The sequence below is a fragment of the Dasypus novemcinctus genome, chromosome 7 (genome assembly GCF_030445035.2).
Source record: "Dasypus novemcinctus isolate mDasNov1 chromosome 7, mDasNov1.1.hap2, whole genome shotgun sequence".
NCBI classification, from domain to species: Eukaryota; Metazoa; Chordata; class Mammalia; order Cingulata; family Dasypodidae; genus Dasypus; species Dasypus novemcinctus.
Window position 1 is genome coordinate 85,046,021 of NC_080679.1, and position 15,045 is coordinate 85,061,065.

Here is a 15,045-nt window from a genome sequence, read left to right on the forward strand (position 1 = left end):
ATCTATAAAAAAAAAAAAAGGATACAGACTGGTATTTGAAAATTACATCAAAGAGGGGAATCACTCAGTAACATATCTTCTAGGGGCATAGTTAGAATCTGAATGTGGAACTGGAACAAGGAGCTGACCAAATGTGATTTTCTGGTCAGAAAAAGGAAGAAAAACAAAACCACTGGTCATCTTCTGTTATAAGGCCAATTATTTTGAAAACTGGTTAACAACTGGGTTAGTAAAGTTATTGATATTTATTGTGGTGATGGGGGCAGGCAGTGCTAGTTCCAAATCAGTTCTGCCTTGTGAATAATCTGCTTTTAAAGATGGTGTTGTTAGCACAATTTATTGATTTCTTGCGGTATAGCTTACGTAAAAATGGAATAGCTAAGTTGTGCAAAGATACTAGAGGATGACAAAACCTCTTCTTTGGGCTATCTGTTCTTCTTTAACCTTTCCTTATTGGGTCTATTCTTTGTCCATTAAATAATACCTGCCAATACTATTGCATACGCCCTAATTTATAATAAGCACTTGTTTCACATTGGCAGCACTATATTGCTGACTCATATTCACCTTGCTGAGAACCCCAGGTCCGGTGCTGGCCACTCATTCTGACCATTCCCATCTTCTATCAGATTACTGATAGTCTGAACCTAATACTTGTTTTGTACTTGCCGTTTTCTGGACTTGTGTTGACAGGCCATTTCTTATTTGTCAAAGTCCCTTTGAATTAATTTCCTCCTTTTTCCTGCCTAACCAAGTTATTAGAAAATCTAATAAGGATGCTTTCTCTCCTATCATTCAATGCATTGATTAACATTACTAGAATCAAGCTGGTCCCAAAGGAGCATTTCTCTATATTCCTTGTCTTCTGCTTCTCATGTGTGAGCAACTTTTTTCCTTTTGAGGAATCAAAATGGATAGCAGTTCAGTTTTGTAATGTTTTATAGTATAATTTCAATAATGTTCAATAATATCCCCTTCCCTTTTACTGATGTTCACCAGTCCTTGACATGTGTGGAAGCCTTTGTGTTTATGAATGCTATCCATTCCCCGTGTAGAGAGGTCTAGAACAGCTTGATGAAAAAGTTCATCCTGGAAACATATAATAGTACATAGAAAAGAGGAGATATTTGTTCCTATTTGATAGCTATGCAGGCTGAGAACATGCATTAGATTGCATCATTTCCATTTTTCAGATGGGGTCTCAGAAGTTAAATGGTCAAGTCATTATCCACTGGACATGTAACCAACTACAATGTGCGACGGTTTGCTCGGTCAGTAGAGGTGGGGTCTGGCTGCGACGAGGGGTCGGTCCAGCTTGGGACGAGGGGTCGGTCCCACTTGGGACGAGGGGTCGGTCCGGCAGCAGACGAGGGGTCGGTCTCACAGGGGTTGCGCGGTTCGGCTGACGGGGTCGCCTGGCGAAGCCGGCGACGAAGGGGTCGCCTGGAGAAGCAGGCGACGAACTGGGGACAAGGGAGGCCAGGCCCTTGTCGGGGGCTCTCAGGACTGGAGGGCACACGGCAGAAGAACTACCGTGGAGACAAGGTAAACCCGCAAGTCCAACTTTATTGAGGGAGAGGCAACAGTCTTATAGGGGCTGGGGAAGGCTGATTGGTGGAAGCCACGCCCTGTTCTGATTGGTTGCTGGAGAAAGGTCAGTGGGAGGTACTGGACGGGGGAGGGGTGGTGGTTAGGGATTGGCTGTTGCTGTTGCTGGGGGAAGTGGCAGGGTTTAGTGATTGGTGGCTGCTGTTGCTGGGGTAGAGAGCAGACTTGAGTTTCCCGCCTTGTGCCTGGCTGTTGCTGCTGTCGGGGGTGGGGGGGAAAAGGGCAGACTGGAATTTTCCGCCCTGCGCCTGTGCAGGGAGAAAGAAGAAGAAGGGTGCCGCCCCACAGGCATCGTGTGGCACTATCCGGGAGGAGGGGCGGCCGCGGAAGCATGGCTGCCGAGAAGGGGAGACCCGAGGGCACTCTGCACCCATGCCGAGCTCCCTTCAGGGGTGGCGGTGAGTCCGACCAGCCACCCTATTATGGGGGCAGCGGCTTGGAATTGGGCCTTCCGCGGCCGCTCCCCTGCCAGGCCAGCAAACCACCTTCAGCCCGAGGGGTGACCGCAGCAATGAATCTGAGGTCTTAAGCAAAGTGTTCCATACCATGAGTTTTCTCTCTGAATAGCAGTAAACCTGTAAGGATTTTTTGTGCCTGCAACTTAAAGGATTACTTGTCCTAGTTATGCTTTTTGAAGCTCCCCAAAAAAGAAACAATTGAAGAAACAATTTGAAGAAAAAGATATGTGAGTGATCTCTTAATGCTGGGTGTGGTTTGACAAGGCATAAAATCAAATGTTAGTAAATGTAATAAACTGAAGGTATAGATATCCACAAAACATATTCAAAACTGCAAGGTTGCATTTGACATTCAGGATGGGAAAGTACTGAATAACTCTAATTAACAAAGTTCTTTGGGAAGCGGACTTGGCCCAGTGGTTAGGGCATCAGTCTATCACATGGAAGGTCTGTGGTTCAAACCCCGGGCCTCCTTGACCCATGTGCAGTTGGCCCACGTGCAGTGCTGATGCGCGCAAGAAGTGCCCTGCCATGTGGGTGTGTCCCCTGCGTAGGGGAGCCCCACACACAAGAGGTGCGCCCCCTAAGGAGAGCCGCCCAGCGTGAAAGAAAGTACAGCCTGTCCAGGAGTGGCACCGCACACATGGAGAGCTGTCGCAGCAAGATGACGCAACAAAAAGAAACACAGATTCCCATGCCACTGGCAACAACAGAAGGGGACAAAGAAGAACACGCAGCAAATAGACACAGAGAACAGACAACTGGGGTGGGGTGGGGAAGGGGAGAGAAATAAAATAAATAAATAAATCTTAAAAAAAATGTTCTTTGGTGCAGCTAAAGAGCTGCTGATATTTAAACAAGAAATTATAAATATTTTCTAGATACCACTCAAGAAGACCATCTTCAGAATTTATTCTTTTATGATACCACTGCATTAAAGCTGTTGAAAATGTACATCACACTTATTTTAATAGCCAGCGATATCAATTCAACAGCTATATATCCCATGTATCAGTTTCCCAAATGCTCCAATCCTCAATCCTACAGTTACACAGTTGAAAAATTGGTAAACATCTCCCTTGAAGTACTCATGATATGCCACTTGGCTATCACACTGAATGTGGCAGTGGAGTAGCTTCACACACACACAAAATCATTTTCATTCATTTCTAAGCATGGTGCAAAGGAGTTTCTAAAGGAAAATTCTCAAATTGTAGGTCTAATTTAAAAATAGGAGCAATATGGCTGAGTGCTCTTTTGTTGGTGAAACTTTCTCAAATCATTGAACACAAATTTTCAAGCATTTATCATATTCAATGTTCTTTTGAAGGCCAATTGACTGCTGTATATTAATAGAAAAAATAAGATAGAGACAATGAATATCCTTAAGATTATCTATTATCTTCTAGTTTATTTAACAAACATTTACATGAGTACATTCAATGTGCCAAGCCCTATTCTCCTTTACTAAGGTTAACTTATTTGATTCTCAAAGCAACCCTATAACTGACATACTGTTATTATCCTCATTTTTATAGATGAAGAATCTGAGAAACAGGTCATATTACTAATAAATGGCAGAACTGGAATTTAAACCCATGTAGTCTGGCTCCAAATTCTGTGCTCTTAACCACTACCCAATGCTACCTATCAAATGAGAATTGAAGGCTTATAGCAATTGACAAATCTCCTTCATAAGCTTACAATTGCCTAAAAGTTTGCATTATATAAAATATGATTCTGATACCATAAACAGCAATATACCTTTAACTTTCTATTTTTTATGCAAAATGGAAGATTTTCTTTAAAATTGTTATGATGAATAGCTCTAAACTTAGAGGGAAAAAATCCAAATTAGGTTAGGTAAAATTTTCCCATCCAAAAAAAGTAATTTTGAATGGTAAAGATTACAAAGTGAAACAAAAACTATCACATTTCAAAAAGCACTATTATCACAACAGACAAAGAATCTTAGAAAGAGTAACAAATTTAAGTTTCTTCAAATATGGAACACCAACTACTATACTGTGCACACAGTAGAGCGTCTGTAAATATTTGCGATGGATGAAGATTTCTGCCAGCAGATTTTCCTTCCTTAGGAGACACTTATATTTTTATCCCTAGAGAAAAGTGTTCAGCTAAATTGTTTTTCTTACATTTTGCCTAATCAGAAAAGTTCACATTTTGGGGTACCCAGATGACATCATAGAATTTTCCCTAGACAAAATGACTACAACTAAAGCTGACTGAAGACAAAATTGCCTCATCTTTTGTTTCCCCTTCCCACTTCTCCTTTCCCAAATCCTCTATCAAAACTCATCTCAGAAAATAAGTAGATAAATCCATTTGTGCAGAGATGTAAATAACTCAGAGAACTCTCTACCCTATGGCATTTAGATCATAACAGCTAATATAAACATTAGCCAATTGAGCTGGAGGAGTATTTGAGAGTAAATATTTTCAGCACCCCAAAAATCAATTCATTTCTGCAGTCCTTTAGCGAGATCACACTTTGTGCCTATGCATTTCCTTAGGACTAGTACAGCATGGAGGTACCGTGGAAACTTCAACTGATAGAGAAGGGAGGAAATTCACCCCTATTGAGAGGTGGACAAAAAGGCCACATCTTTCTTAGCACACTATTCCTCACTAAACTAAATAATGGTTGACAATGAAATTCAAGCTCCTGATTCTTATTAAGGCTGACTATTGAAACTTGATTAGGCCTATAATTACACACTGCTTGAATCAAGAATGTCAAATAATGGGGCAGGACCTCTATAGCTGTGGAATCAACTTACAACCTCGGTTGGTCCATGAACAACTGCTCAGACAGCACTCAAGTCATAAATTGTCCCATGTTTAACTGGGTATGAATTGGTAGGAGGGTATTTTCTGTCTAGTATCCAGAGCTGAATTCTGTGTTTCTGAAGCTTCATCCTGAGCACTGAGGAGAGAGAAATAGAGAAATAGAAAAAGAGAAGAGAACCAGAGAGAAAGAGGATAGATAGGGCCAAAATAACCTGTAGCTTTTGGCTAAGGTTTACATATATCTAAAATCATAAACAAGCAAAGTCAAAGAAATCATTAAGTATTATCAAAGTTTATTACGTGTAAGTACATAAAACTAACTTGTTTAATTAAAATTGGTAAAGTTTGGATTTCCTTTTCATCATTGTTGTGTAGTAAAAATCTAAGATATTCTTTGCTTTGAGAGGAAAGTGAAACTTCAAGATGCTACATGCACGGTATAGAATCATTTAAATATATATGAATAAATATATTAATATTATTCTTTATTTTTTTCATAGAGTTTGAATAGAGCCTAATTTGGAAAATATGATACATGTGCATACAATGTTACATGCAATGTGTATAGAAAATCTCTACTAGGAGATGTTTTCCTAATTCCCAGCTTTAAGAATTCCACCGAGTTTATCAGTTCACACATCCTGCTATGTAACAGTGGCAGGCATAGTTTGCAAGATCATGGGGTATATCAGATGGCAGTTTGAAACTGGCAGTGCACACATTCAAGAAATGTAAGGCATTCACACTAAAAACAGTAAGGCTGGGCAGAAGCATCATGATCATTATTTCCCTTACGATCTGCCCTATGAACTCTACAACTGACACTTATTTCACTCCTTGGCTCCAAATCTGCCCAAATCCAAATTTAACTTAACTCCTCTCCCTCCTGGCTGACTCCATTAACTTGGGGTGGTTGGTAGTAGCTCCACTCAGCCCAGCCTTGATTTTGATGTGGCTTTTCCTCTAGCTTAATCCTGTAGTGCAGACCAATCTAGCACTTCAGTTTTCATTGCCTTGGCTCTCTTCCTGGGATAATTGACTTTCAAAAGCTATCAGGGTATATAAAAAATGCATTCTGTCCTAGAAATTGGAAATTCTGTTCTTGATTCTGCTAAAAACTATTAGCATAGCTAAAACTAGTAGTATAGCCTACATAAAGTACCCGAACTCTGTTTCTCGGATTGTTTTGAAATGAGATGGCTGAATTATATGACTATTAAGATCTCTTATAGATGTTATGATTCCAGTTTGATAATACTTGCATTAATTCTGTCATTGTGTCAGTTCCAAAGGTAATGAGCTATTTAAAATTGAATGAAGCCCAAACATAGCAGAAGATACAGTGCCAAAGCCAATCGATATTTTAAGAAAACTTAGAAATCTCATTGTGTAGACACTAACTAAAAGCCCAAGAATATTTCTTATACATAAGCTGCTCTAGTATTTCTCTATAGCATAATTTTACCATAGAGCTTTCAATCCTTTCAGTTTCCAAGTTGTATATAGGAGGAGATGAGTTTGCCTCAGTGAGATGTTAATATCATACTATCTGCATTTTTTCACCCTTGAATTCTTAAAACGTCTACAAGGAAAATGATTGTTTTTGACATTATTTGACTTTCTTGATTCAAGCAGGGTGTAATTATACCCCAGATCAAGTTACTGTAGACAGTCTGAATCCAAAAAGAGACACCACATATGGAAGCTTTATGGTTAATCACAAACAGATACAACTGGATTTTTCTGATTATGCATTGTATTCTTAAGGAAATTTTCATTTTTTGCAGTAAGTATAGGAAGAAGACTATACATAAACATATTTTAATATATAGTTGGTGTTTCAGTTAAATATGGAATGAGGAAATGTGGGTAAACTTTAAAAGTGTCTCCCAAATTTGCAGTGTAGTTTTAGGGAGGCTTTTAAATTGATATATTCCATTTCAATAATAGCATATACATTTATCAACTACTGAAAACTCAAGTTGCTCATTCTGACTACGACCACAAGGAGCTGAAACATCCAGTCAACTCAGTTAAATAATAATCGTAGAAAACAGTAACAGAAAAAAATTCGACTTATTGGTCCATGAAGATGCAACTTGCATGATAACTTTTTTCATTCTTTTTTACATTTGGGGTACTATAACAGCTACAGAGCCAAGTCTCAGGGAAAGAAAAGTTACAATTTCTCTTTCTTGTTATATATTTGCATTCCTGGTTAGTACAAACTCTTTTCTGGGCTGATTATCAATCTGTCCTCAATCACTAAAATGGAATTCAACTCCTTAAAAAAGAAAGAAAATCAGTATTAAAACAAGACCCAAACAGACAAAATAAAATAATTGAAAAAAATTGTTAGGGTAAAGAAGCAAAGACTGTATCTAAATCTACCTTTCCAACCTTGGCTGAAAAGTGAAATATTTATGAATCATGTATATGTTTCATCAACAGATTGAAAATTTAATATATTGAGATTTTTAAAAATATATGAGCTACAATAGTTGTCTCTGAAATGTATTTACTGAATAGCTGTTAAATATAAATACTATAAAAATGTAACATTTAAATGAATGGTATAGAAAAATAAGTCTGTTGAAACAAAGACGCCTTTAAAAGGAATGGTAGAGAAGCAAAATGGTTTTCAAAATAGAAAAACTAGAACCCCCCAATTTTTTTTCCCAAATAATTAGTCCAATAAATGAAATGCAAAAGAGAAAATGATGGAGTGGTTTATTTTGGTATTAATAATAAAAGCAGGAAAGCACATTATGCTTCTGTCTAAAATGTTATTATTTGTGGGAAATGAAGTATTTTAAATATTTTAATGTTAAAAACACTTTTAAAGTGATAAACTTGCATTTGATGTGGGAATTAGCTAGTTCTTGGGGCTCAGCCTTTATCAGCTATGTTTCTAAGCAGCATTCTTCATATTACTTTGGTAGTATAGGAAAATGTTAAGAACAGCATTGAATAAAGCCTGATATGACAGAATCTTATCAGACACCTGGCACTCATGGGCAACAGCATTCAATACCAGTGTATGACGGAAGAAAGCTTAAGGTTTAGATGTTGTAAGGCATGTCATTTTACAGACGTAAAACCAGCATCAACATGGAGTGTGGCAAGCCATTTTTAATCTATGAATATGTATTTTCCTCCTAATAGGTTCTTTAAGAATTCTCTCAGAGAAAGCTCATCTTGAGATTTTAAAAATAGTTCATCTCTGGTGGAAGAAAATACTTTGTAGTATTCCTCAGTACATCTGATTTTTCTCTTTTCTGATTCTCTACATGTTCTGATGCAAAATGAGAAAAAGTAAAACAACCCCCTAGATCTAGCAATCATATTTTTTATTTTAATGGTGCTTTAGAAGGAATTATTTTCTAATTTGATTTCAATGATTTATTTATTACATATTTATTTTTCATAAAAAGTGAAGGAGGTATCATCAGCCCATCACCTTGAATTTACAGTAAAAGTGGATTTTTATGATTTCAGTTTTTCATTGGTTTGATTAAGAGATGGTCAAGGGAAACGGACTTGGTCCAGTGGTTAGGGCGTCCATCTTCCACATGGGAGGTCCACGGTTCAAACCCCGGGCCTCCTTGACCCGTGTGCAGCTGGCCCATGCGCAGTGCTGATGTGCGCAAGGAGTGCCCTGCCACGCAGGGGTGCCCCCACGTAGGGGAGCCCCACGCACAAGGAGTGCACCCCATAAGGAGAGACGCCCAGCGCGAAAGAAAGTGCAGCCTGCCCAGGAATGGTGCCGCCCACACTGTCCATGCCGCTGACGACAACAGAAGCGGACAAAGAAACAAGACGCAGCAAATAGACACAGAGAACAGACAACCGGGGGGTGGGGGGGGGATTAAATAAAAAAAATAAATAAATCTTAAAGAAAAAAAAAAGATTGTCAAGTCAATTAAGCAAAGTACACAACATTTCAAGGCATTTGGGCTGTATCTTATAGGGACATCAAAACTGCCAGTTGTTAAATATTTTTAAAATAAATTTCAGTCTTGATTTTTTTTATCTACGTGAAAAAAACATCAACAAGTTTTTAGTAAGCACTATTACTGTCTCCATCCCTGTTTGGCATGCTGCAGGTAACATAAAGAAATTGAAATTTTAGTTTCTGCCTGCAAGAAGTTTACAATCTATTTGAGAGGAAAGGATGTGTGGTAGATCCACTAAACAATTAGAAAACAATCCAACAAAACTTAGAGGTGAGTCTCAGACTGTGTGCAATGACAGTTTTTCACAACAACAGTTTCAGTGTTAGTAATAAACTGAAGTCAACGTAAAGTTTATGGAGATGCAACAAAGGCTGGAATTTTACAAATGTAAAATCAACATCAGGCTGGAGTATGTATGTTCGTGATCTGGATTGTTTTTTAAAGAAGTCTTTGTAGAATAGAGTCATCTGGGGACCTAAGAGGCAGAATAAGGGCAGACATGGGGTCTGGACATTCTTCTTTAGCACGGAGAAACAGGTAGGGTTGGATTGGAAGAGAAAGATAGGCAAATAGGTGCTGTTGCAAGGTAGGAGTGGGGTTGGGGATAAAATATTTGCTAAATCACAAGATCACCGCTGTAGGGTATGAGGTTAAATATTATAAAGTGGCTAACATTTGAAGACAGCAATACCAGCAGTATTATTTGAGATGACCTTGTGAATAATGAAGAGGTATAACCTCAAGACATGATTGAAAAGATAAGAAAAGGTTGATATCTCCAAATAAATGGGTATCCTGAAAGAAAGGGACATTTAATTTTCCAGAATATTCTACCAAATGGTCAACTCCACCCAGACTCATCTTATTAGCACATGTTTTTTGTATGCTATTCTTTCCATGATTTGTTTTTGCTTTTGTTTTTTTCTCATTACCCCCACTGAGGGAAGGGAAAAGATGGCTTCCTCCTCTGTCTGCTCATTTTCTGATCATTGTGTCTGCTCATTGTGTCTGCACATGGTCTCTGCTCATTGTGTCCACTCATTGTCTGCTTGTCTTCTTTAGGAGACACCAGGAACCGAACTTGGGACCTCCCATGTGGGAGGCAGGTGCTCAACCATTTGCATCACATCTACTCCCTGCTTGTTCTGTCTGCTCATTGTGTCAGCTCATTACATCAACTCACTTTCTTTAGGAGGCACCGGGAACCAAACTTGGGACCTTCTGTGTGGGAGGCAGGAACCCAACTGCTTGAGCCACATCTGCTCCCCAGGATTTCATTTATTTTTAAGATTTATTTATTTATTCATCCCCTCTACCCCCAGTTGTTTGCTCTTGCTATGTCTGTTCATTATGGGCTCATCTTCCTTTTTTTCAGGAGGTCCCAAGTCCTGAACCCAGGACCTCCCATGTTGAAGGGAGGCATCTAATCTCTTGAGCTACTTCCTCTCCCTGCTTTGTTGTGTTTCTCATTATGTTTTCCTCATTGTGTCTCTTGTTGCATTATATTGTTGCATCAGCTCACTGCTTTGCTTATCTTCTTTAGGAAATACTAGGAACCAAACCTGGGCCTTCCCATGTGGTAGACCATCGCTCAGTCACTTGAGCCACACTCCACTTCCCCCATAATTTGTTTTTAACTCCAACTTTTAGTGTACCAGATACCATAGTGGATGTTACAAAATACACAGATGGACAATAAGAATTGGGACTACCAAAATTGTGAGCTAAACTGGGAATTGACACTTTTTCAAATAGTTTCTATTACATTATCTTCAGTAAAGAAAAAAATATATTTCATATCCAAATTTCCCCTCAGAATATGCTGTTCTATATTCTTCCTAGAAATGCAGTGTTTTCCCACATGTGTTAGTTTATAAATTAATTTGTTACCCTTTCAAAGGTAATTGTATGATTGCAAAACAAATTGGACACAAGGATGTTTAAGAGCTAACTCTGCTTAGATATTTTGTATATTTGATTGACTGAGGAAATGACTTTCAGTTGACATCTGAGCCAAGAAGTTAGCTGAAATAAAATTTTGCTTAATACCTTTGCATCAATAATCTAGGCACAGCCTCATTGATTGAGAAAGTCTGATCAATAGAGTATTACTGGCTGCCTAACTGTAACTTTGCCAGACTTTTTTGCTAATTCTGCTGATGACCTTCTTACCATTGCTTCTCAGGTTCACCTTTTTTTTTTCTACTTTGAAATTCAATTTGCTCCATTTGCTGTTATTTAACAAATATACACACCCAATTGATTTTACTCCATCTGCTGTAGTTAGTACATAGGATGGGAAAGCTCACACCTGATCTCTTGAAGTTTTGGAACTGTCAAAGTCCTCATGTATTAAGCAAAGTATTTTTATATCAAACATATTTGGGAAAAAGTAACCCAGAACAATCAATTATGGGACCCGACAATAAAAAGGAATATTCCACTTTTAAAAGACGATACACATAGGCAAAGGTCTGTAAATATTAAAGATATTGTTGCATCGAAGGAGAAGAAATGGAGATAGGAAATTTTACTCTGGTTTTCAGGATAGCAGGATAATAAATGAGAGGAGGTAAAAATATCTCTAATGGAAAAAGAAGACTCATGGAATATGTTACAGCATAAAGAACTTTGGAAATAATTGTCAAGAACTGAGAAGGGTCTGAGATTTTACTCTAATAAACAAGAACTGTGAAGGGTCTGAGATTATACCCTATAAACATTAAACCCTATAAACCTGCCATGGTATCATGGATGCTGGCACAAGACACAAGACTCCTAGGTCAGAGACAAAGGACTTTATTAGTCACAGCAAGAGTCAGAGTATTAGCATTTACGTTTGTTCCCCAAGTCCCAGTTCCTACAGAACAATGTGAGGAGGACCAGGTAACACTTATACCTGTATTGTGCCTTGTTCCAGAAGAGGAACCTTGACCTTCAGGTACCCTAATCTTTTATAATGAACAGTAATCATGCCTACTCTTTACTGCAGAGGGAGAACTACTGCTATCTTACAATGCTTTCACCATACAAATATCTTAGAAATGATAGATAGCCCAGAAGAAAAGTTGTCAGTGCCTCTCCTTAAAAGATCTGCAGAAATATGAGACCAATGAAGAATTTTCTCCCAACAGTTATCTCCTGTGAACTTCATTTACAGTTAATGCAGCAGGCATAGGCTGAGATCTCGAGAACTACACCCACCCCACCTCCCAATAAATCCCTAACCCCTCAGTTTCTTGATCCCTTCATCTCCAGTGATCTTCTCTTCTTCGCTAATCCAGCCACTTATTCTCATGGCTCACCTGGATATCACCCAGAGCTATTCTATCTGACTGATGGTTAGGCTAATGTGTCAACTTGGCCAGGTAATTGTGCCCAGGTGTTTGGTCAAGAAAGCACTAGTCTAATTGTAAAAAAAGGACAATTATGGACTTTAGTCATCAGTGAGTTTACTGCATAGATGGCTGTTTACATCTACAACAACCAAGGAGATTGCCTTGAGCAATGAGTGATGTTTTATTCAATCAGATAAATACCTTAAAAGGAGAAATGATTTCAGCATTCAGAGAGAATTTTCAAGCTTGACTTCAAACAGCCACTGTCTCCTGGGAACTCATCAAGAACCTTCATTGGAGCCCACGGTTTGTAGACTGACTGCAGAACTTGTGCATCCCCATGGTCACATGAGAGAATTTTATAAAATCTTATCCTTCTTACAGATATCTCCGTTGATTCTGCTTCCCTAGACAACCTTGACTAATACACTGACAAAACTGAATTCAAACAATAGCCAATCATTGACCACAACATCTTAGCCCTCAACCCTCTAACTCAGTGACTGCACCTACTCTCCTTTTTTTTAACTTTAAAAGAAGCTTTAGATTACATAAATGTTACATCAGTAATATAGGGGATTCCCGTAAACCCCACCCTGTCCCACTTCCCCCATTAACAACATCTTTCATTAGTATGATACATTTGTTACAATTTATGAACACATATTGAAGCATTGCTACTAACCATGGTCTATAGTTTACATTACAGTTTACACTTGCACACAGACTATTTTATAGGATTTGACAAAATGTATAATGACTTGTATCATCATTGCGGTGTCATGCAGGACAATTCCAATATCCCCAAAGTACCCCATGTACACCAATTCTTCCCTCTCCCTCCCCTCAGCACCTCTGTTGCTGCTAGCATAATAATAAGCTTACCTTAGCACGTAGTTGCGTTAGCCCCTTATGTTTGTACATTCCTCAGTCTTGAGGATTTGGGGATGGTGATGTCCACTACTCTTTAACCTCAGCAGGACCTCCATTTCCTTGACCTCTGTACTTCATTCAAGCCATTTGTCTTCACATTTTCATGTTCAGGTTGTACTCCTTTGTCTTTTCCTTCAATAGCTCTCTTGTCAATGTCCTCAACTTTCTGCTCCCATTTTTCTTACTTGGCAATTTCCCTGTAAAACTTCAGTTTTGAATAAAATCAACGACCAGCTTTTTTTCTCAGGTATACCTGGGCTGCTAGGTACTGCTAGTGAAAATCACACAACTATGCAGATTGGTATCAATATAAATTCATGGTCCCCAATGCCAATCTGGCTCTCAACCTTCACTCTTTTAACACCTTCACTCTTCTCCAATCTGACTTTATCTGACCTTTACTCACTACAAATGACATCACTTTCTCTGCACAGAAAAAAATATGTAGAAGTCACCAGATAAAAATTCTTTTAACCGCCAAACACCAAACTTGCAATAACAGCTGTAACACCATCTATCTTTATCTTTGTTCCTCTACTCAGATGCAGGATATGTCCCTCCTGTCACCTTTGGCCAAGGTTAATTCTGCCATCTGTGCTTGAGAGTTTTGTCAGCCTTCTAACTGTCTTACAATATCCATTTTCTCCTTCTTCTAGTCTAACCCCAAAATTTTAGGAGTATAATTTTCATCTATGTCTGCAATTACGTGTGGCTAAGTGATGATAGTAAAAGTAGTAAATGCAACTTCTAGGGAGTGTCCTTAAAGGAAACAGATGTACCCTTCTCCTCCCTCTCCCTCTATCCTGCTGTAGAGAACAGAACAGCACGATATCCCTTTAAAATGCACTCACTTTTCCACATCCCAACTGCCATCACCTGAGTCCAAGCCACCATTATCTCTTGAATCAATGCATTAACCTCCTATATTGATCCCAATCCCTAGTCCTAATTTTCTTTGATCCATTCTCTACACTAGATTCCACAAATATGATTATTCATTCCCCTGCTTAAAAACTTCTTTCCTCACTACAGCAGCAAGTCCAAATTCCTTAACATATTTTAAAAGGCCCTGTGTCATCTGGCATTTGCTTATTTCTCTAACACCAAATTTGTCATTCCCTATTCCCAGCCTCCGTATACCCATGTTTTAGACTCATTTTTTTTTTTTAAGATTTATTTTTATTTATTTAATTCCCCTCCCCTCCCCCGGTTGTCTGTTTTCTGTGTCTTTTTGCTGCGTCTTGTTACTTTGTCCGCTTCTGTTGTCATCAGCGGCACGGGAAGTGTGGGCTGTGTTCGGCGCCATTCCTGGGCAGGCTGCACTTTCTTTCGCGCTGGGCGGCTCTCCTTACAGGGTGCAATCCTTGCGCGTGGGGCTCCCCTACGCGGGGGACACCCCTGGGTGGGAGGGCACTCCTTGCGCGCATCAGCACTGCGCATGGGCCAGCTCCACACGGGTCAAGGAGGCCCGGGGTTTGAACCTCGGACCTCCCATGTGGTAGACGGACGCCCTAACCACTGGGCCAAAGTCCGTTTCCCTGTTTTAGACTCATTGAACCTATTTCAGCACTTGTACACCTCACACTCTTTCTCTTACGTTTTGGGCTCCAGTAGGCACAATTGTTTGTTTCCCAAGGATCTGTTCTTCCACTTTCCAGTTGGGTAGCAGCTTAATTTCTTGACGGGATTGACCCCAGCTCTAGAACGATAAAGTGAATGGCCAAAACATTCAAAGAAACCTCATCTGTCCTATCCCAGTTATTGGTTCAGGATATAAGCACATGACCTAATTTTGTCAGTAAGAAAGGATCCCAGATTGTTTGAGAATTGGAGAATGAAAAATACTTCTCTTTTTTGGGATTGGAGAGGTTAAACAACTCTCCCATGCTCATACATCTGACTGGTGTTAGTGCTGGAATATGAAGCTAGGTAGTCTGTCTC